The sequence below is a fragment of the Ambystoma mexicanum genome, chromosome 13 (assembly GCF_040938575.1).
Source record: "Ambystoma mexicanum isolate Mex_15411 chromosome 13, UKY_AmexF1_1, whole genome shotgun sequence".
Taxonomy (NCBI): Eukaryota; Metazoa; Chordata; class Amphibia; order Caudata; family Ambystomatidae; genus Ambystoma; species Ambystoma mexicanum.
In genome coordinates, this window is record NC_090938.1 from 267862992 (window position 1) to 267884748 (window position 21757).

A 21757-nucleotide genomic window follows, 5' to 3' on the forward strand; every position below is an offset into this window, starting at 1 on the left:
GCGCCGAAGGCCTCCGGAGCGTGCGAAGAGTTGGTAAGCTTTTGTCTTTCAGATGCCGGAATGCAGTGCGAAGACCTCCGGAGTGCACGAAGAGCAGGTAAGCCTTTGTCTTTCAGATGCCGGAATGCAGCGCGAGGCGTTGGTGACAGCCGATGGACCAGGTAAGTGAAGCGCTGTCACTGAAGACCGTAATGCTAACCTGTTCTTTCTTGTCTTTATAGGTGTTGCTGAAGACTGGATTCAGGATGGTAAGCCTTTTTCCTTAGGCCCAGGATCAGATGCAGAAGACACAATGCGCGTTCTGCTGCAGAGGATGCAGAATAACGCAAAGCAAGATTCATCCATCGGGTGTGGTTTAAATAGCCTCCTATAGTGCTTAGGTGTCTCCTTCCACAGCCACGCCTAGGTAAGAAAAGAGTTCCTGCTTTCCAGAAGAGTTCCAGTGTTCTGAACCTAGGGAGTGGCTCCTGCCTCACCCAACAGGAAAAGTAGTTCCAAACAGAAGAGGATCAGAGGCTCAACTGGCAGGCAAGTAAGCAGCATGGTCTGCTGCAGGTAAGTCCACCCAAGCATTATGAGCCCGGCGCTTCCAGCGCTGGGACTGGGCATATTTATGAGCCTGGTGCCACTGGCGCCAGGACTGGTTCCAAAAGGTCTCAATTGGGACTGGTTGGCACTCAGAACCTAGGTTATGGATCTGCTTCCAAGGGAGTTGGGAAAACCTTGACCTTTTGGAAGCAGAGATCATGACACTGACTTCCAGGTCAGCAGGCCTATGACACGCGCGCTGGTGCACGTTGATGTCATCATGCCACGTGCATCTGGGGCAGCAAGGTCATCTGCTGCCCCAAGTAGGCAGGGCGGAGAGGCTGCAGGGGCAGCTGCGGCTCCATCCACCCCAGCTCTCACACACCCAGCCAGGACAGTGTCGGTCCTAGTCCATCCTGCTGACATTCCCACTGACACCATTACACTTGAGCCAATGCCTGCACCAACTCCCATGCTGAGTGTGCAATCCCACACTCCTGATACAGAGTCTACCAGGGCTCCTGCCCCTAGTGTCCAGAGCGGCGCAGGACACTCAGGATCACCACCACCTTCCAAGCGGAAGAGGAAGAGTGCTCGTCCGGCACAGGCTGATGCCCCAGACACGGCTACACAGTCCGGCCCGTCGAGGAAGCCCAGCTTCACGGATGACGAACTGAATGCACTTGTCGAGTATGTGTCCGCACATTATAACGAGATGGTCATTGTTGCAGGATCCAAGACCACACCTGCACAACGCCAGGCACACTGGCAGACCGTTGCGGACATCGTAAGTGCCCTTGGAATCGTGAGGCGCACAGCCAATGATTGCTATAAGCGCTGGAATGACCTAAAGCGCAGGGCAAAGAGTAAGCTGGCCTCAAGTCATGCCGCAACTCTAGTGACTGGAGGTGGGTCTCCAGTAGTAGACATGGAACTCACTCCACATGAGTCAGTCGCTGGGACCTACGTCACGGAGGAACAGATCCAAGGCGTGGGAGATCTGCCTGATTACGAGGCATTGTCCGGTGAGTGCACATGCATGTGTGTGCCATCCATGTGCATGGTGTGTGTGTGAGGGCTTCTGTTTGTGTGCCAGGTGAGAGTGTGTGTGCCTGAGTCGTATGGGTCAGCCATGTGCTTCATGCAATACATCCTGCGCAGCTGCATTTGGCCATAGCAGTATCCCTTCTGCCAACAGTAGACATCTAGCCCAACTGCACGCCAGTTGCCCTTGAAGTGTCACCTTGCCACAACATTGTTGCTTATTTTTCACTGTTCATTCTGTCAGATTGTTTGCATTCCACCACTTTTACTAGGCATTTCGCAGTCCTCTAGTCACATGTCTGACATGGCTATGGTAAAGTGGAGTGACTTTGTTACCTGGATATCATTTGTTCACACATGTCCCTGTGCAATTGGACCATTTTGGACTGGCAGCTCCAGGTGAAAAATCTGACCTGTTTGAATTAGAAAAGCTATTACATGCGGGAACTGGACTGAATGAATAGGTGCTGCCCTCCTCTCCATCTTCACTCAATAGCAATGGTACATGCCATCTGTGTGATGGCATGTGTGTTTCACCTGGCAATCACAGGCCAATGTGTGATGCCACTGCCAGGCAGCATGCAGAAAATGTGTTCATCTTCCATCTTGGTGTCATCAATGTGTGCCATTTGCCTCCCCTTCATACGCAGTGAGGGTGCATGCATGGGAGGGTTTTAGTCATGTGGGATATGTGTCAATCAAGTACTGGTTCTCTTGCTTCTCAGCCCTCATTGTGTGCCATGGTGCTAATGCCTGTTTCCATTTCTTTGTTTTTATGTCTTTGCAGGGGAAGACGCACCTGATACTGCTGGGGTTGTGGAGATGGTGCAGACCCAGGAGGGGTCCGAGGGCCGACCAACCACCAGTGAGGGATGTGGTGTGATGGTGGGTGAGAACCCACAAGTGCTGCAGGTCGTGCTCTCAAGGGGTGTCTCTGGCTGCACCTCCCCCGAGCTGTACTCAGGTGTTGATTCGGATGATGAGACCTACGTGCCGTCGCAGGTGAGTGTTCCAGGGAGGGATTCTGTTCTGTCCCACCCACCTGCACCAGGGTCAGAACCCTCAATGGGGATGTCAGTGTTGGCAGCTACGCCTTTGGTGGTTACGGATGCAGGGTCACACTCCGCGACATCTGATCCTGTTCCTGGGCCAGCAGATCAGAGGGGGAATGCAGTCCTGCAGCCTCAGGCAGTGCTGGCACAGCAAGGTGCAGTTCGCCTTGCCCCAGACAGGTGTGGTGCCCGCCGACGTGGTGGCCGTACGCCACCTGGCAATACCGCATGGGAGCAATCCATTTACGGTATGGCAACCCAACAGGCAGCATCATCCGAGATGATGGCTCAGGCCATGGATAGGGTGGCCACTTCCATTGTCCCCCCTGAAAGGCTGATGGAGCGACTACAGCAGGCAACCGACTCCATCTGCCAGTCACACAGGGAGGACATGTTGGCGTCCAACAGGGACAGGCGGGCGGCACTGGCGACTCTGCAGGAGGCCACCTCCATAGAGTCCCAGGGCCACAGGGAAGCCCTGAGGCAGGAGCTCCTTCACCTCAGGACGACTCTTGTTGAGCTTGAGGCTTCAACACACCAAAGGACAGAACAGCAGCTGGAGTGTCTCACCCGTACGCTCTCAGCTGAGATGCAGGCAACGAGGGCGGAGGTCCGGGCATCCCGTGAGTTGTTGCATGGGGACCTCCGCACACTCATCCTCCAGAACGAGACCTACCACACCCGCATGCTTGCAGCCATGGAGGAGCAGACTAGGGCCTTTCGTGGGCTAGCTCCCATAGTGCAACCACCTCCGGATGCAGCTGCACAGGGTGATAATAGCGACAGCAGTGATACTCCCACAATAGGGTAGCCGTGTGGGCCATGAGCCCATGGAGGTGTTTTTTTTTTCCCAGGATCCACACAGGTGGGTTTTGGTGTGCACCCTGTCCTCGGACCTCCTGGGTGGCCTCCCCAACCCCCCCGGGCCCATCAATGGCCATTTTTTTTTTTTTATTATTTTTTTTTATTTTCATTTTTATTTTTATTTTTTATTATTTTTTCCCCAATTTTTTTGGGACAATTTGTTGCCTTCCGTGGTTCCTGTGGGCATACGCTGCATTGTGGCTGGGCACATGCAGGCTTCTCATGTATTTGGTTCAGATGCTTGGGTTTGAGTCACACACACCCCTCCTGCTTCCCGTTTCCATGGGCTTGCAAAGGGTGTGCCCAAGTGACATTGACGTACATGGTGACATTGGACTCCCACTACATGTGTGGGTAGTCTAGTCAATACTGTGTATACATTCCTAGTGCATATTGCTGTTGTGTTGTACACTGCATGTTGCATTGATGTGTAACTCATCATCTGTGTCTACCTCCCAATTTGCAGGTCCCTTCCTCATGTCTACACAAGGCCCTCTAGTTTGGAGATGGGGTCCATGTTGGCAGCAGTGCACCTACAACTCTACATGGCGCCAACACTGCACAGTTGGTAGTGGTGGGAGTGCAGGCATTTCCAGGTGGTGAGACTACTAATTTATTACATTTGTGATGTCATGTTAATGGTAGTACCTGCTCAAGTTTGTTGTTGGTCCTGCATTACTGTGAGCATTTCAGGTGTTGCAAGTTTCAATTAGGGACACTGTACATTGTGACACTAGTGTCATGTTGTGGGGATTACTTTGTTTACCTGCAAATAGCATGACATGGCACGGTGTGTCGTGTGGCGGTGCTGGGGATGGGTTGGCTGACATGGCACTGTCCTCTTGTTGCATTTTGCAAGTGGGTATTCATTTTAGCTGCTTGAATGTGTTTCTTCACAAAACTGCATTGGTGGTGTCTGTGTGGGTAGGGATGCACACATTGTAACACTTCCAGGTGGACAATCTCAGGCTGATATGGTTTTCACGGTTGATTCTCCAGACATTCAGGATCAGTGTCAGGTTGAGTCATCATTGATTGTCAGATGGAATGTGCCAGGGCAGTGTGCACTCCACAGGGGTGTGATTTCTATGTGAAGTAATTAGCCACTAGATGTGTACGGGCTGCCTCCCCCCGTGCCCTTTCCCCTCCCATGCGCAGCGGCTGTGCATGTGGTTGGGGATGTGGGGCCACCACCATGTCCACGGCAAGGCCCCGGCGTGTTGCAACGTTGTGCAGGACACATGCTGCCACTATGATCCTGCACACTACTGGGGGAGCGTACAACAGCTGCCCGCCAGAACGGTCAAGGGAGCGAAAGCGTGACTTTAGCACTCCGAATGTGCGCTCCACTATGCCCCGGGTTGTAATATGGGCTGTGTTATATCTTACCTGGGGTGGCGTGGTGGGGTTCCGAATTGGCGTCATCATGTGGGGGCTGAGAGGGTAGGCACTGTCCCCTGTGGAGGTGGTGATTGGTATCATTGGTGGGGTTGTGACCTTGCTCAGTATCTGACATGCATGCATGTGCAGTGGCATTCATACTCACCAAGCAGCCATGTATCGCCATGCCGCCCAGCTTCTAGGTCCCGGCTTAGGGTGGACATTCGGTAAATGAAGCTGTCGTGGGTGGACCCGGGATAGTTGGCATATACTGAGGTGATGATTCCATTGGCATTACATACTACCTGCACGTTGATGGAATGCCAGTGCTTGCGGTTCCTATAGATGTGCTCTGATGCCCTGGGGGGACGTAGAGCCACATGGGTGCAGTCGATGGCACCTAGCACTTTGGGGAATCGTGCCACACCGTGAATATCCAGGGCGGCAGCATGCCTTTCTGCAGGTGTTCTGGGCAGGTATATGTGCCTGCGGACTGATGGGCGTGCAGTGATGATGTTCAAGACCTGGTGTAGGCAGCGTGACTGGGTGGCCTGTGATACCCCACCCACTATGGCACTTGTCCGCTGAAATGATCCAGTGGCTAAGAAGTGCAGTACATTGAGGACCTTCTCCAGGGGGCTGAGTGCTTGGGAGCACAGGGTGGGTGATGTGAGGTCATCCTCCCACTCACTCACCAGGTCCAGTATTATGTGTGGTGGAAACCTGTACCTCCCATACACCTGGTCATCAGGCATCCCGAAAAGGCTGGTTCTGGGTGTGAATATTCTGGCCCTGACTATCCTCCTCCTCCTCCTTTGGTAGCCCACGCCCACTGCTGCTAGGAACTGTATGTTCATCCTGGGTCTGAGCTTGTTATTTTGTTAGCGCGCAAATTTATGCGTTGCGCGTGTTGTAGGCGAGCGTGTGACCCGCGCACCCCTGAAATCCAGTACCCAGTCCAATAGCGTGTGGAAATTCCCGCGCACCCCGGGATACAGGTGCACTGACGTACTTGCGTGTGTAAGTGCCCGCGCACCCCTGATATACACGTACATAGGCCAATGCGTGTACGCGCACTTTTGTCCAATTACACGTGATGACACTCTGACGTGCTGTCCAATTACACGCGATGACACTCTGACGTGCAGTCTTTCCACGTGTGCTCTGTCATCACGTGCTGTGTGGGAAACACCCGTGCGGGTCACGTCACAGACGCGCTTACGCGCTGAGGGCCTTTGGTCCAATAGAATCGCGTATGCGTGCTGACGCGCTTACGCGCTAAGGGCCTTTCCTCGAATTTAACGCTGACGTGCAGGATTTTCACGTGCCAAATCACTCCGTATCAAGCTGGCCACGCGAAAACACACGGAAGACCACGCTCCTGCCCAGAAGGCCGAATTACTGCCCCCCAGTGCCCCGAGCAGCCTCCCACGTGCCATCTGCTGCTGCCTGCCTGCCTGTCTGCTGCCACCGTGCCCTGCCATTTGGTGCCTGCACATCAGCCATCTGCAGGGGTCCAGTTGCTGTGTCCACCCCTGCTGGAACTGAAGACTCCCGACTGGGATTACATCGCTCCACAGCCCAGCCCCAGGACCCAGTTGCCCACCCACACCTGCCTCTGGGGTTGCCATGTCGGGCACTTCCACATCTGGCACCAGTGGCAACCCCAGGCCAGAGGGGCAGAGGGGCACCAGCTTCACTGCCACCGAAGTTGGTGTCCGGGTGGAGCATGTCCTGGGGCAGTATGATGCCCTCTTTGGATCGTCCCGCGCCAGCAAGGAAGGACGGGAGGGGATCTGGGCCGACTGTGTGGTTGCCATCAACACGGAGGGGGTGGCAACCCGCGACGTCCAGGACTTGAGGTCCAGGACCCTCGTGAAGGCCCGGCGCCTCGTGGAGGGGGGCCGGGGCCGCATGACTTCCATCCAGATGAGGGTCCTGGAACGCGTACGCCCAGCGCTCCACGCCCAGATCCTTGAGAGGGAGACCCGTCTGGAGTTGAGCGGTAAGTGTCCAAGCATTGCTGTGTGAGACAGGGCATGTTGCGGTGTGCTGGTTCTCTGATACTTGCCTGTATGTGTGACATAGGCCATGTATGCATGTATGTGTGCAGGGACATCATGGTAATGCATGTGCGACCAGTGATGTGTGAACCACATGGTTGTTGCATGTGTTTAAATGCCACATGGGGAGCCCTATGCAGATTTTAGACATGAGAGCATGCCAGTCTCTGTTCCTGGACATGGGTGGGGGTGAGGGATGGCTGCTGATGGCAGGTACATATATGGTAGCCATGTCTGTGTGCCTGACCTGCGTGTCTGTGACTTGTGCATGCCATGGATGCATGACACATGTGTGTGTCAATGCACAGAATCACTGATGCAGCCTAGTTACCCTTGTATCCGCTGTGTTTGGGGTGTATGGGGCCAGATGGATGTGACTGAGGTGAAGTGTGTGCATGTGATGGGCATGACCCATGATGCATGTGAGTTCCATATCATTGTATGTTTCAAGAGTCCATTGGACATGTATGGAAATGTCCATGGCATGCACCATGCCTGTTACTGTGTGTGTTTTGCCTGGACTGACCCATGTGTTGTGGAGGGACATGATGGAAGTGTACTTTGACAGTGGTACTCATCTGCTATTGCTTCCTGTCTAGGGGACCATTGTACAGTACCCTGATGCTTGTGTTCTTTGTCTCCCTCTACGCAGCGGCTAGTGAAGAAGAGGGTGGAGACGGCGCTGTGGAGAAAGGCGGCGGGGATGCCCCCACAGCTGCAGCGGAAGGGGTGGGTGAGCCCCCACAGGGGCCTGCTACGGTGGAAGACGGTGAGGAGCCATCCAGGTTGGTGGTTTCCACAGAGGAGGAGGAGGCCGCCACAGGGGCACACATGGGGCCTGGTGGGGGCATCCCTGCTGGTGCAAGTGGTGCAGTCCAGGGCCAGGGGCAGGAGGCAGCACAGGTCACCGTGGAGGGGCCTGTGCATGTCGCTGTCCCTGACCCTGTGAGTGCACCACCATGCACCAGCAGGGTTGCCCCGTCCCAGGCCCGTCCGCAGGTAGAGGGGATGTCCATGTCACCTGACTCCCCTCCACCTGCGGACGAGGGGACCCGTGTCCGTATGGAGAAGGTCCTGATTGGGGTTGCGATGCGCGCGGGTGCAATTCGTGATGACGTGCGTGCTTCCCGGGAGGAGCACGCACATCATCACGAAGAGCACCGTGCCGACGTGGCCCAATTGGGATCTTCCATGTTCGGGGGTTTCCTGCATGTGTCGGCCAATCTGGCGGCCCTCTCCTCCTCTGTGGAGGCTATACGCCAGTCGTTCTCCTTGCCGTCTTCTGGCCCAGATGCCACCAGGGCCCCCTGTGGACCTGCCCTGACCTATGCAGCCAGCTCGGTGGGGATCCCATCCCTGCCACAGTCGGGAGTCGGAGGTCAAGCAGGGGTGGACACCACAGCAACTGTACCCCAGCAGATGGAGGATGTGCCGGCATCATCAGGCAGGGCACGTGCACGACGGCGTCGGTGGATTCCATCAGCCTGGATGCCGTCATGCTGGCAGAGGCAGTTGCGTCGGAGGCAGCAGCAGAGTCAACGTGGGAGGCATCATGGCTCGGGGCCATCAACATCGGAGAGGCAGGCATCGGCCGGAGGGCAGGAGGACCCAGGACAGGAAGTGTCTTCCGTGTGGCTGCGGTTGGGCCAGCAGATAGGTGCGGAGCGGCGGCGGGCGGAAGAGGAGCGGCTCACGATGGTCAGGGCAGAGAACTCCATGCGGAGGGCCCTGAGGCGGGCCGAGTGCCTCGAGGCAATCCGCAGGGGGTTGGAGGAGCAGATGGCGTCGTCCCTGCGGACCCTCGGGGCCATGGAACAGGACCGCCTCCGGGACATAGACGAGGAGTTTGATGATGTCCTGGCCCGGAACACTACGGAGTGAGCCGCTGGACTTGCCCGCCGCCTTTGTATATAGTTCTTTAGTTTTAGGTTTCATTTGTTTATTCTTATGATTTGGAGTCGACGGACACAGCTCGACTTTTTGTATATAGTTGCATTTTTGTTAGGGTTTTTTGTAGGTTTCCTTTGTTCAGTTGGGCTCATGGACCCTTGGATATTTTGTACATAGTTCTTCATTGGATTGTTTTATTTTTTAATTTTATTTTTTCTTCTCCATGGAGCAATGGTGTTTGGATTTTATTTTTTTTCTGTCGGATTGATTTCATTTTTAATGTGACTTTGAAGTACATTTTTTTTGGATCTGGTGTTTTTCATTTTTTGGGACGGACATGCACCTTTTCTTTTTTTCATTGGCATTGTAGTTTGTTTCATTTCATTTGCATTCATATTTTTTAATACATTTTTGTTTTCATACTTCACTGTGTGGTATCATCTCATTGGTTTCATGCATGTCATGTTGGGTGTTTTCAAATTCATTTGCAACCATTGTGTGTGACAGACATGGGTTCATTTGCTTTATGTACGTTGGGGGTGTAACATGTAATTTTCATTTCCATGTGGGTGAATGGGTTACTTGGTAGGGCCTTTTGGCTGTGGAGGCTGACCATTACGCACATGGTTGGTGATTGTGAGGACCTGGGTGCAGGGGGACATGGGTGGGGGCCTGGTGGAGGCTGCCCTGGTGGCTGGGGGGTGGGGGTGGTGGTAGACATGAGTGGGGGCCTGGTGGAGGGTGCCCCTGGTGGCTGGGGGGTGGGGGTGGTGGGAGACATGAGTGGGGGCCTGGTGGAGGCTGCCCCTGGTGGCGGGGGTGTGGGGGTGATAGGGGCCATGAGTGGGGGCCTGGTGGAGGGTGCCCCTGGATGCTGGGGGGTGGGGGTGCAGGGGGACATGAGTGGGGGCCTGGTGGAGGGTGCCCCTGCACTGCTGTGGGGTGGGGGTGATAGGGGACATGAGTGGGGGCCTGGTGGAGGGTGCCCCTGCACAGCTGGGGGTGGGGGTGATAGGGGACATGAGTGGGGGCCTGGTGGAGGGTGCCCATGGTGGCTGGGGGGTGGGGGTGGGTGGGAGACATGAGTGGGGGCCTGGTGGAGGGTGCCCCTGGTGGCTGGGGGGTGGGGGTGGTGGTAGACATGGGTGGGGGCCTGGTGGAGGCTGCCCCTGGTGGCGGGGGGGTGGGGGTGATAGGGGCCATGAGTGGGGGCCTGGTGGAGGGTGCCCCTGCACTGCTGGGGGGTGGGGGTGATAGGGGACATGAGTGGGGGCCTGGTGGAGGCTGCCCCTGCACTGCTGGGGGGTGGGGGTGGTGGGAGACATGAGTGGGGGCCTGGTGGAGGGTGCCCCTGGTGGCCGGGGGGTGGGGGTGGTGGGAGACATGAGTGGAGGCCTGGTGGAGGGTGCCCCTGGTGGCTGGGGGGTGGGGGTGGTGGGAGACATGAGTGGGGGCCTGGTGGAGGCTGCCCCTGCACTGCTGGGGGGTGGGGGTGGTGTTAGACATGAGTGGGGGCCTGGTGGAGGGTGCCCCTGGATGCTGGGGGGTGGGGGTGCAGAGGGACATGGGTGGGGGCCTGGTGGAGGCTGCCCCTGGTGGCGGGGGGTGGGGGTGATAGGGGCCATGAGTGGGGGCCTGGTGGAGGGTGCCCCTGGATGCTGGGGGGTGGGGGTGATAGGGGACATGAGTGGGGGCCTGGTGGGGGCTGCCCATGGTGGCTGGGGGGTGGGGGTGGGTGGGAGATATGAGTGGGGGCCTGGTGGGGGCTGCCCCTGGTGGCTGGGGGGTGGGGGTGGTGGTAGACATGAGTGGGGGCCTGGTGGGGGCTGCCCCTGGTGGCTGGGGGGTGGGGGTGGTGGTAGACATGAGTGGGGGCCTGGTGGAGGCTGCCCCTGGTGGCTGGGGGGTGGGGGTGATAGGGGACATGAGTGGGGGCCTGGTGGGGGCTGCCCCTGGTGGCTGGGGGGTGGGGGTGGTGGGAGACATGAGTGGGGGCCTGGTGGAGGCTGCCCCTGGTGGCTGGGGGGTGGAGGTGATAGGGGACATGAGTGGGGGCCTGGTGGGGGCTGCCCCTGGTGGCTGGGGGGTGGGGGTGGTGGGAGACATGAGTGGGGGCCTGGTGGAGGGTGCCCCTGGTGGCTGGGGGGTGGGGGTGGTGGGAGACATGAGTGGGGGCCTGGTGGAGGCTGCCCCTGCACTGCTGGGGGGGTGGGGGTGGTGGGAGACATGAGTGGGGGCCTGGTGGAGGGTGCCCCTGGTGGCTGGGGGGTGGGGGTGATAGGGGACATGAGTGGGGGCCTGGTGGGGGCTGCCCATGGTGGCTGGGGGGTGGGGGTGGGTGGGAGACATGAGTGGGGGCCTGGTGGGGGCTGCCCATGGTGGCTGGGGGGTGGGGGTGGGTGGGAGACATGAGTGGGGGCCTGGTGGGGGCTGCCCCTGGTGGCTGGGGGGTGGTGGTGGTGGTAGACATGAGTGGGGGCCTGGTGGAGGCTGCCCCTGCACTGCTGGGGGGTGGGGGTGGTGGGAGACATGAGTGGGGGCCTGGTGGGGGCTGCCCCTGGTGGCTGGGGGGTGGTGGTGGTGGTAGACATGAGTGGGGGCCTGGTGGAGGCTGCCCCTGCACTGCTGGGGGGTGGGGGTGGTGGGAGACATGAGTGGGGGCCTGGTGGAGGGTGCCCCTGGTGGTTGGGGGGTGGGGGTGGTGGGAGACATGAGTGGGGGCCTGGTGGAGGCTGCCCCTGCACTGCTGGGGGGTGGGGGTGGTGGGAGACATGAGTGGGGGCCTGGTGGAGGGTGCCCCTGGTGGCTGGGGGGTGGGGGTGGTGGTAGACATGAGTGGGGGCCTGGTGGAGGCTGCCCCTGCACTGCTGGGGGGTGGGGGTGGTGGGAGACATGAGTGGGGGCCTGGTGGAGGGTGCCCCTGCACTGCTGGGGGGTGGGGGTGGTGGGAGACATGAGTGGGGGCCTGGTGGAGGCTGCCCCTGGTGGCGGGGGGGTGGGGGTGATAGGGGCCATGAGTGGGGGCCTGGTGGAGGGTGCCCTTGGATGCTGGGGGGTGGGGGTGCAGGGGGACATGAGTGGGGGCCTGGTGGAGGGTGCCCCTGCACTGCTGGGGGGTGGGGGTGATAGGGGACATGAGTGGGGGCCTGGTGGGGGCTGCCCATGGTGGCTGGGGGGTGGGGGTGGTGGGAGACATGAGTGGGGGCCTGGTGGAGGGTGCCCCTGGTGGCTGCGGGGTGGGGGTGGTGGTCGACATGAGTGGGGGCCTGGTGGAGGCTGCCCCTGCACTGCTGGGGGGTGGGGGTGGTGGGAGACATGAGTGGGGGCCTGGTGGAGGGTGCCCCTGGTGACTGGGGGGTGGGGGTGGTGGTAGACATGAGTGGGGGCCTGGTGGAGGGTGCCCCTGCACTGCTGGGGGGTGGGGGTGGTGGGAGACATGAGTGGGGGCCTGGTGGAGGGTGCCCCTGCACTGCTGGGGGGTGGGGGTGGTGGGAGACATGAGTGGGGGCCTGGTGGAGGCTGCCCCTGGTGGCGGGGGGGTGGGGGTGATAGGGGCCACGAGTGGGGGCCTGGTGGAGGGTGCCCCTGGATGCTGGGGGGTGGGGGTGCAGGGGGACATGAGTGGGGGCCTGGTGGAGGGTGCCCCTGCACTGCTGGGGGGTGGGGGTGATAGGGGACATGAGTGGGGGCCTGGTGGGGGCTGCCCATGGTGGCTGGGGGGTGGGGGTGGGAGACATGGGTGGGGGCCTGGTGGAGGCTGCCCCTGGTGGCGGGGGGGTGGGGGTGGTGGTAGACATGAGTGGGGGCCTGGTGGAGGCTGCCCCTGCACTGCTGGGGGGTGGGGGTGGTGGGAGACATGAGTGGGGGCCTGGTGGAGGGTGCCCCTGGTGGTTGGGGGGTGGGGGTGGTGGGAGACATGAGTGGGGGCCTGGTGGAGGCTGCCCCTGCACTGCTGGGGGGTGGGGGTGGTGGGAGACATGAGTGGGGGCCTGGTGGAGGGTGCCCCTGGTGGCTAGGGGGTGGGGGTGGTGGTAGACATGAGTGGGGGCCTGGTGGAGGCTGCCCCTGCACTGCTGGGGGGTGGGGGTGGTGGGAGACATGAGTGGGGGCCTGGTGGAGGGTGCCCCTGCACTGCTGGGGGGTGGGGGTGGTGGGAGACATGAGTGGGGGCCTGGTGGAGGCTGCCCCTGGTGGCGGGGGGTGGGGGTGATAGGGGCCATGAGTGGGGGCCTGGTGGAGGGTGCCCTTGGATGCTGGGGGGTGGGGGTGCAGGGGGACATGAGTGGGGGCCTGGTGGAGGGTGCCCCTGCACTGCTGGGGGGTGGGGGTGATAGGGGACATGAGTGGGGGCCTGGTGGGGGCTGCCCATGGTGGCTGGGGGGTGGGGGTGGTGGGAGACATGAGTGGGGGCCTGGTGGAGGGTGCCCCTGGTGGCTGGGGGGTGGGGGTGGTGGTCGACATGAGTGGGGGCCTGGTGGAGGCTGCCCCTGCACTGCTGGGGGGTGGGGGTGGTGGGAGACATGAGTGGGGGCCTGGTGGAGGGTGCCCCTGGTGACTGGGGGGTGGGGGTGGTGGTAGACATGAGTGGGGGCCTGGTGGAGGGTGCCCCTGCACTGCTGGGGGGTGGGGGTGGTGGGAGACATGAGTGGGGGCCTGGTGGAGGGTGCCCCTGCACTGCTGGGGGGTGGGGGTGGTGGGAGACATGAGTGGGGGCCTGGTGGAGGCTGCCCCTGGTGGCGGGGGGGTGGGGGTGATAGGGGCCACGAGTGGGGGCCTGGTGGAGGGTGCCCCTGGATGCTGGGGGGTGGGGGTGCAGGGGGACATGAGTGGGGGCCTGGTGGAGGGTGCCCCTGCACTGCTGGGGGGTGGGGGTGATAGGGGACATGAGTGGGGGCCTGGTGGGGGCTGCCCATGGTGGCTGGGGGGTGGGGGTGGGAGACATGGGTGGGGGCCTGGTGGAGGCTGCCCCTGGTGGCGGGGGGGTGGGGGTGATAAGGGCCATGAGTGGGGGCCTGGTGGGGGCTGTCCCTGGTGGCTGGGGGGTGGGGGTGGTGGTAGCCATGAGTGGGGGCCTGGTGGAGGGTGCCCCTGGTGGCTGGGGGGCGGGGGTGATAGGGGACATGAGTGGGGGCCTGGTGGGGGCTGCCCATGGTGGCTGGGGTGTGGGGGTGGGTGGGAGACATGAGTGGGGGCCTGGTGGGGGCTGCCCCTGCACTGCTGGGGGGTGGGGGTGGTGGGAGACATGAGTGGGGGCCTGGTGGAGGGTGCCCCTGGTGGCTGGGGGGTGGGGGTGGTGGGAGACATGAGTGGGGGCCTGGTGGAGGCTGCCCCTGCACTGCTGGGGGGTGGGGGTGGTGGGGGACATGAGTGGGGGCCTGGTGGAGGGTGCCCCTGCACTGCTGGGGGGTGGGGGTGATAGGGGACATGAGTGGGGGCCTGGTGGGGGCTGCCCATGGTGGCTGGGGGGTGGGGGTGGTGGGAGACATGAATGGGGGCCTGGTGGAGGGTGCCCCTGGTGGCTGGGGGGTGGGGGTGGTGGTCGACATGAGTGGGGGCCTGGTGGAGGCTGCCCCTGCACTGCTGGGGGGTGGGGGTGGTGGGAGACATGAGTGGGGGCCTGGTGGAGGGTGTCCCTGGTGACCTGGGGGTGGGGGTGGTGGTAGACATGAGTGGGGGCCTGGTGGAGGGTGCCCCTGCACTGCTGGGGGGTGGGGGTGGTGGGAGACATGAGTGGGGGCCTGGTGGAGGGTGCCCCTGCACTGCAAGGGGGGTGGGGGTGGTGGGAGACATGAGTGGGGGCCTGGTGGAGGCTGCCCCTGGTGGCGGGGGGGTGGGGGTGATAGGGGCCATGAGTGGGGGCCTGGTGGAGGGTGCCCCTGGATGCTGGGGGGTGGGGGTGCAGGGGGACATGAGTGGGGGCCTGGTGGAGGGTGCCCCTGCACTGCTGGGTGGTGGGGGTGATAGGGGACATGAGTGGGGGCCTGGTGGGGGCTGCCCATGGTGGCTGGGGGGTGGGGGTGGGTGGGAGACATGAGTGGGGGCCTGGTGGGGGCTGCCCATGGTGGCTGGGGGGTGGGGGGGCGGGAGACATGGGTGGGGGCCTGGTGGGGGCTGCCCCTGGTGGCGGGGGCGTGGGGGTGATAAGGGCCATGAGTGGGGGCCTGGTGGGGGGTGCCCCTGGATGCTGGGGGGTGGGGGTGCAGGGGGACATGAGTGGGGGCCTGGTGGAGGGTGCCCCTGCACTGCTGGGGGGTGGGGGTGCAGGGGGACATGAGTGGGGGCCTGGTGGAGGGTGCCCCTGCACTGCTGGGGGGTGGGGGTGATAGGGGACATGAGTGGGGGCCTGGTGGGGGCTGCCCATGGTGGCTGGGGGGTGGGGGTGGGTGGGAGACATGAGTGGGGGCCTGGTGGGGGCTGCCCATGGTGGCTGGGGGTGGGTGGGAGACATGAGTGGGGGCCTGGTGGGGGCTGCCCATGGTGGCTGGGGGGTGGGGGTGGTGGGAGACATGAGTGGGGGCCTGGTGGAGGGTGCCCCTGGATGCTGGGGGGTGGGGGTGCTGGGTGACATGAGCACGTGTGCAGGGTAGTCCCCTGTGGTGTGTGCTGCCTGCAGGGGCCGTGGAGGGTGTACAGGGAATACCTGGGAGCACACAGCCAAATCGTGTGTAGAATTTCCCGCGCACAACTGAAATCCACGTACCCTGTTAAATCGCGTGTGGAACTTCCCGCGCACCCCTGAAATCCACGTACCTGGCCAAATCGCGTGTGGTACTTCCCGCGCACCCCTGAAATCCACGTACACGGCCAAATCGCGTGTGGAACTTCCCGCGCACCACTGAAATCCACGTACCCTGACAAATCGCGTGTGGAACTTCCCGCGCACCCCTGACATCCACGTACCCGGCCAAATCGCGTGTGGAACTTCCCGCGCACCCCTGGAATCCACGTACACGGCCAAATCGCGTGTGGAACTTCCCGCGCACCCCTGTAATCCACGTACCCTGACAAATCGCGTGTGGAACTTCCCGCAAACCCCTGGAATTCACATGCCCTGCCAATTCGCGTGTGAGACTTCCCGCGCACCCCGGTATACACGCACACGTATTTTTTGTCAGCGGGTGTCCGTGTTTGTGGGTACCCCTTTGCACGTCATTTGTCCTGGAGGGCCACAGTATGGGACATTCATCATGGCAGTATATAGGTGCTATTTTTTGCCGCACCTTTTGGCGCACATTTCTTACAGGCGCAGAGATGCTACCGCCTGCTTTCTTGTGGCGGTCGTGTTTGTGCCTGTGCGCTGGTTTGAGCGTGCGCTTTTTTGCCCTATTCTATTCCATGAATACGTGTTGTAGGCGAGCGTGTGGGCGTTCCGCGCACTTGTACCCTGTACTTCCCCCGTGACGCCCACATTTTGGCAAGTTGTTCCCCATTCCGAGTGTTACGCCCCGTGTTCCGCTTACTTTTGTTGCGTGCGCCGCGCTATGTGCGATTTTCGCTGTGGCCTGTGCGATTTTCGCTGTGACCTGGCGCACGCAGTTAGATGGCCTGTGCGCTAACGTGCGCCGCGCACTTTATTATCGCACATCCGATGGTTTTCTCGCGCACGGCCTTCCATGAATCGATGTGCGCTGCTTTTCGTGCGATTTTCGCACTTGCACTGCGATTTTCGCTGTTCCACTGCGATTCGCACGTTTTTGGCCACTTGCGCCGCGCTAATTATTCCATGAATCGGCCATTTCTTATAGTTGAATGATGTGTTGATATCCTTTTGATATCATGGAAAGTGGTTTTACAAGTAGGTCCTGTAATGCAGGCCAATGAATGTCCTTGTAGTCCTGTGTACTTGCGCACTGGACAGGTATCCATATTTTGCAGTAATTTAATTTTGATTTTGTCTTTGCTTTTTACATATTTATTGAGGAATTGGCGTAAAGATTTGAAACATTGTTTGGGAATGTTACACATTGAAGTGCATGGCCATTTGTAAACTAGACGTCCTGATTCAGTTGAATGGAGGGGTAATTCTAAGTTTTCAGGGCATATTTTTGTAAGGAGTACTTCTTGTTCCATTATGGTATTATTCACTTTTTCATAACCTCGACCACTGCTATGTATGGCAATTGTATTTGTTTGCTTTTGTTTGTATGCTTTTTCATTAAAATATGGTTCTGTGCTCGTAGTGTGATTCCATTCACATCCGCAGATACTTAAGAAGTTCTTTCTGTTGACATTTCGCTTATTGAGATGTCTTTTTTGTAATTTAGTTATTAGTTTTGTTAGTGGTTTCATTTTGTTTAACAGTAAAATAAATAACTTTCTTTGAGAAGAATTGCATTGTCCATCAACGCTTCTAAGATTAATTTCCTACGATAGGTTTTAAGCATTGAACCTGATTTCTCTTTTGTTTTTATAAGATTTTGAAAGACTTTGTGATGGTACATTTTGGCTAAAATACTTTTCTTGGTATGCTTACTTTGCACTATATTAAAATTTGAAGAAGTAGTTTTATCTGTAGTGATAGCTGATTTTCTGTTAATTGTTTTTTGGTTTGTTTCACATTTTGATAGAGGAGGCAAAGTTTTTGTAATTGAAACTTCTTGTGTTTCACTAAATGACTGTATTAGCTGTTTTGTTTCAACTTTTTTTACAAATTCTGCTAGAGATGGATGCTTATGTTGGACACTTTTATTTTCATTTGCTCTACTTTTGCATTGCTTTCTACGGACTTGACTTTTGGTAGGCATTCTTTAGGGTCTGTTGAAAAAAATAAAGAAGATATGGGTTGGGGTGTTCTGGAATGTATGTGTGCTGTGTGCATGAGTGTTTGAGTAAGATGATAAAGATATATGTAATGGTGTGTGATTGTGCATTGGGAACTACAACTAGTAGGGATAGGTATTCTTGAATTTATGTGTTACTAAACTGGGGTTCAGATGACAAAAAAAAGTAAGCTAGTGGTGTGGAAAAGTACAAATAGTAAATCTAATGTATACAATTAAAACAGTTGTTTGTTCTATAATATGAAAATTGTAACGGTTCAGTTGGGTAATTTGTGTGTCCAAAAATAGGAATTTGTGGGCCATTCTGGCTGTAAATCACTGTTTAAGACATGGAGATTTTTGGACAAAATGGTACACAATCTCTATTTTTATGCACAGAAATAGCTTGTATTAACATTATAGTAGGTTTCATTAATAATACAAATATTATGGTGATATTCTACTTACTTTTTTTCTTAAATTAACAGGTAACTTCTTAGTTCTTTGTTCTTCGAATTCGGCTGCTTCTTTTCAGGAGACTGATCTTCACTGCAATTGTAAAAGCTTCAAATTAGTAACTTTGTTTGTATATAGCGCTGTTTTTAATTTAGATATTGATTTTTTTTTATTAAAATCCTCAGTGCCTTCTTTAAAACCATTAAACTAATTTATTTACATAAGATACATTGCATCAGATCAGTACATATGATATGTTCTTAATGAACAAATTGTATTGAATGACTAACTGTGGCAAAAAAAAATATCTTTACTATGTCTTGTGAAATTTATAATATACCAGTGAATACCACTATTTCTGTAACTAAGCTGTTCTAGGTAATAGCGCCTCAATGTCATGTCTAAATTAAAGTAATTAAGTAAATAAATAAATAAAAACAAAAAAATATGAAATTGTATAAGTATTTTTTTAAAGATTTAAGCATAGATTGTGCTTGCATGCAATTTTGTTTGAATATATGTAGTCTATATATTTCATTTACAAAATGTTAGTTTAACATGATTTGAGTGTGTGTGTATAATGAAAGTAAATATAAAGGTTTATAAGTGATAGTTGATTTTAGGAAATTGAAAAAATACAGTAAATTCATTTTACAGATTACATAAGCTAAAAGTCTGTTTGAAAATGTGTTCATCTACTGTACAGAAAATATGCATACCTGAAGTTTGTGTTCATGCATATGGATATGCATGGAGCTGCAAGTAGAAATCTTGGAGACTTGTACAGTATTTCTGGTAGATGGTGCTTGCCAATGATATGACACTTGTACTCAGAGAGATTCACAGTACATTTGCAGTGCTGATCTATGATGATGCAGTTAGATATAGAGGTCTTGAATGTGATTGGTGCATGTTCATGTGATTTCTTAGCTACATCCAATGAGGGAATGGCAGAGAGAGTGAAGTGGAAATGGTAGAAGGGCTGTTCATGTTACGATATGTCCGCGGACATGGCGGTAGTTCGCGGACATCAGGAGTTACATCCGGGGATTTTTGGGTTCAGAAGTCATGCAAATGAGAATAAGCACTGAAAGGGATTGGTCAGGAAAGTTTAGTGGGTTTGTTGTCCCAGGAGAGAGTTTCTCAGATACTCTTTTGGCTGAGAGAACAAAAGATAGCTATGGCTGTGTGTTTCAGAAAACAGATTGTTTGGATTTTGGGAGATTTGTGGATACATTGGTTGAAGGTGCATGCAGAAAGCTGTGGAGTAGATGTAGATCTTGGATTCCCACATGTGGAAGTACACTGGCATGGAGTACGTGGAATGAAGTGGTTGAACTTGCTACCTCTCTGTGCTACTTTGGAGACAGAGCAACATCCAGACATAATTGTAATTCATTGTGGAGGGAACAGTTTAGGACATGTGACTGGAATTTATTTGCAATTTGCTATGAAAGAAGGACTTGGGAAGGTTATGGACATGTTTCCTAATTCTCAAGTGATATTTTCACGGATTGCGCAGAGACAAATGTGGCTTTGTTCTTCTTCATTTGGTCCACACATGGAAAAAGCAAGGCACAATGTTAATAAGGCTGTTTGTGCCTTTCTAAGAGATTTTGGCATGTCCTCTTTTCACAATGAAAATATTATGTTTCGTAGTACATACATTTTTCGCAGAGATGGAGTCCATCTTACTTATGCTGGCAATCAGATTTTTCTGAGAAATGTACAAAATGCATTGCGACCTTTTTTGGAATTACAACAACCATTTGAAGTAGGTGTTAAGCATTTATAATTTTTGACTTACAAACACCACCCAAAGGCTCTTTTCAGAGCCACCACTTCCTCCCAGATAAAATTGCAATGTTTGTGATGGGGTAGCAACCCAATTTTTTAAATGTTTGCGAACTGTCCGCGGACTTCTAAAAAATACAAAGGGCCCTGCTTCATTTATTTTCACTTCTATTTTTTAACTGTGAAAGGCGGCTCTGAAAAGAGACTTATTTTTTTTTTGATTTTTGATATTTTGTATTTCTTTTGGTTTTTTATACATGACACACTAGGAGAGGAGGGGAAAGGAAGGTCAAGGGGGGGGACACCAACCACAGGGATAAGAAAGGGCGAGCTGAGAGAGGAAGATGTAGAGTGGGTTTTATTTGGGTAGTGAGCAGATCTTCTCGTGCTCTGAGACGATAGTCTCAAAAGCACTACCCCCTGCAGAGTACTGTGTCACAGTACATACATACAACTGTGACCCTCGAAAGGTAAGGGTCATCAGCATTCTGTATGGCCTGTGAGGCAGCTTGAGGAAGATGCTGGATCAGAAACAGAGGATGAAGTAGAGGAAATCAACCTGCTACGTTCTTCGCAATGTACAACCCTGCAAATAGCCCCAGAATGAAATGACCTCAGGTGTCGCTTCATAGTAGTGGTCCCAAAGCTGTACTTACCATGGTTCCCATGACTGAGTATCATTTTGCACTCATTGCAGGTAACACGGTTCGCACGAGCCTTAGGAACATTCCCATGAATGGTAAATAACCGCCACACCCAAGACTCACGCCTAGTGCGGGTAGTAGGCTTTTCCTCTACCTCATTCTCATCATCCTCTTCTTCCTCCTCCGCATCCTCACTCCTGTTCCCCTCTTTAGGCCCTTGGGGAGGTGGTGTGGTTGAGGGGGAGGGGGTGGTGCTGAAGCAGGTGCAGCACCAGGTGGCAGTTCAGCAGCCAGGGATGCCAGCAAAGATGCGTTGGAAATCTGCAGTTGGCAGCAAAATTCGCTGTGCTCTGTAGAAAAGCCAGAAACACAATAAGAATGAGCTCTTGGGCGTGGTCTTTTATAGGGGTGCTTGTGCGCGGTCTGCGGACATGCGCACTGTCCGCGGACAGATCGAACACAAAAAAAAATTTGAAAAGTTTCAAAAGGTATGTAGAAACTCAGGATTACTATGTGGGACTTGTGCCATGGTGAGATTTTATTGAAAAATATTATGGATTAATTGAAAATGTACTTTTAATTTGTTCGGGGACCCGAACAGTGTCCGCATTCAGAACACGCGATCAGCGTGGGCGCGGTCATATGATCCGTTCGCGAACAAGTCCGCAAAGGAAGCGCATGTCCGCAGGACACCAAATGCACGGAGATTGGCTAGCGCATGCGCGTTGATGTTCTACGGACACTGTTCGGGTCCTGAACTAATTAAAATTGTGTCACACGTGAAACAAACATTTCAGGACACTGCGTGTGTTCTTAGAACAGTTTAAATTTGCTAGCGGACAGTAAGGACAGATATAGTGTTCTTCAGGACACGTTCAATTTTGTTTATGTACAAACATTTCAGGACACCAATTGTGTTCTTAGAACATTTTCAACTTGCTAGCGAACACTACGGACAGATTATAGTGTTCTTTAGGACACTTTAATTTTTTTTTTACGAACATTTCAGGACACCGCGTGTGTTCTTAGAATAGTTTCATCTTGCTAGCGAACAGTACGAACAGGTAGTGTTCTTCAGGACACCTCCATTTTCGTTTATTTACGAACATTTCAGAACACCTGCACTGTCCGCGGACACCTACATTGTTTTAAAAAAACGAAACTATTTACAACACAATATAAAAATTAAACTTTATTTAACATATATTAATAATTTATGACAGAGAATGTGAGGCAGAAACAGAAACAAAAACAGGAAAATTAGGGGTTTCATCATGATTGTT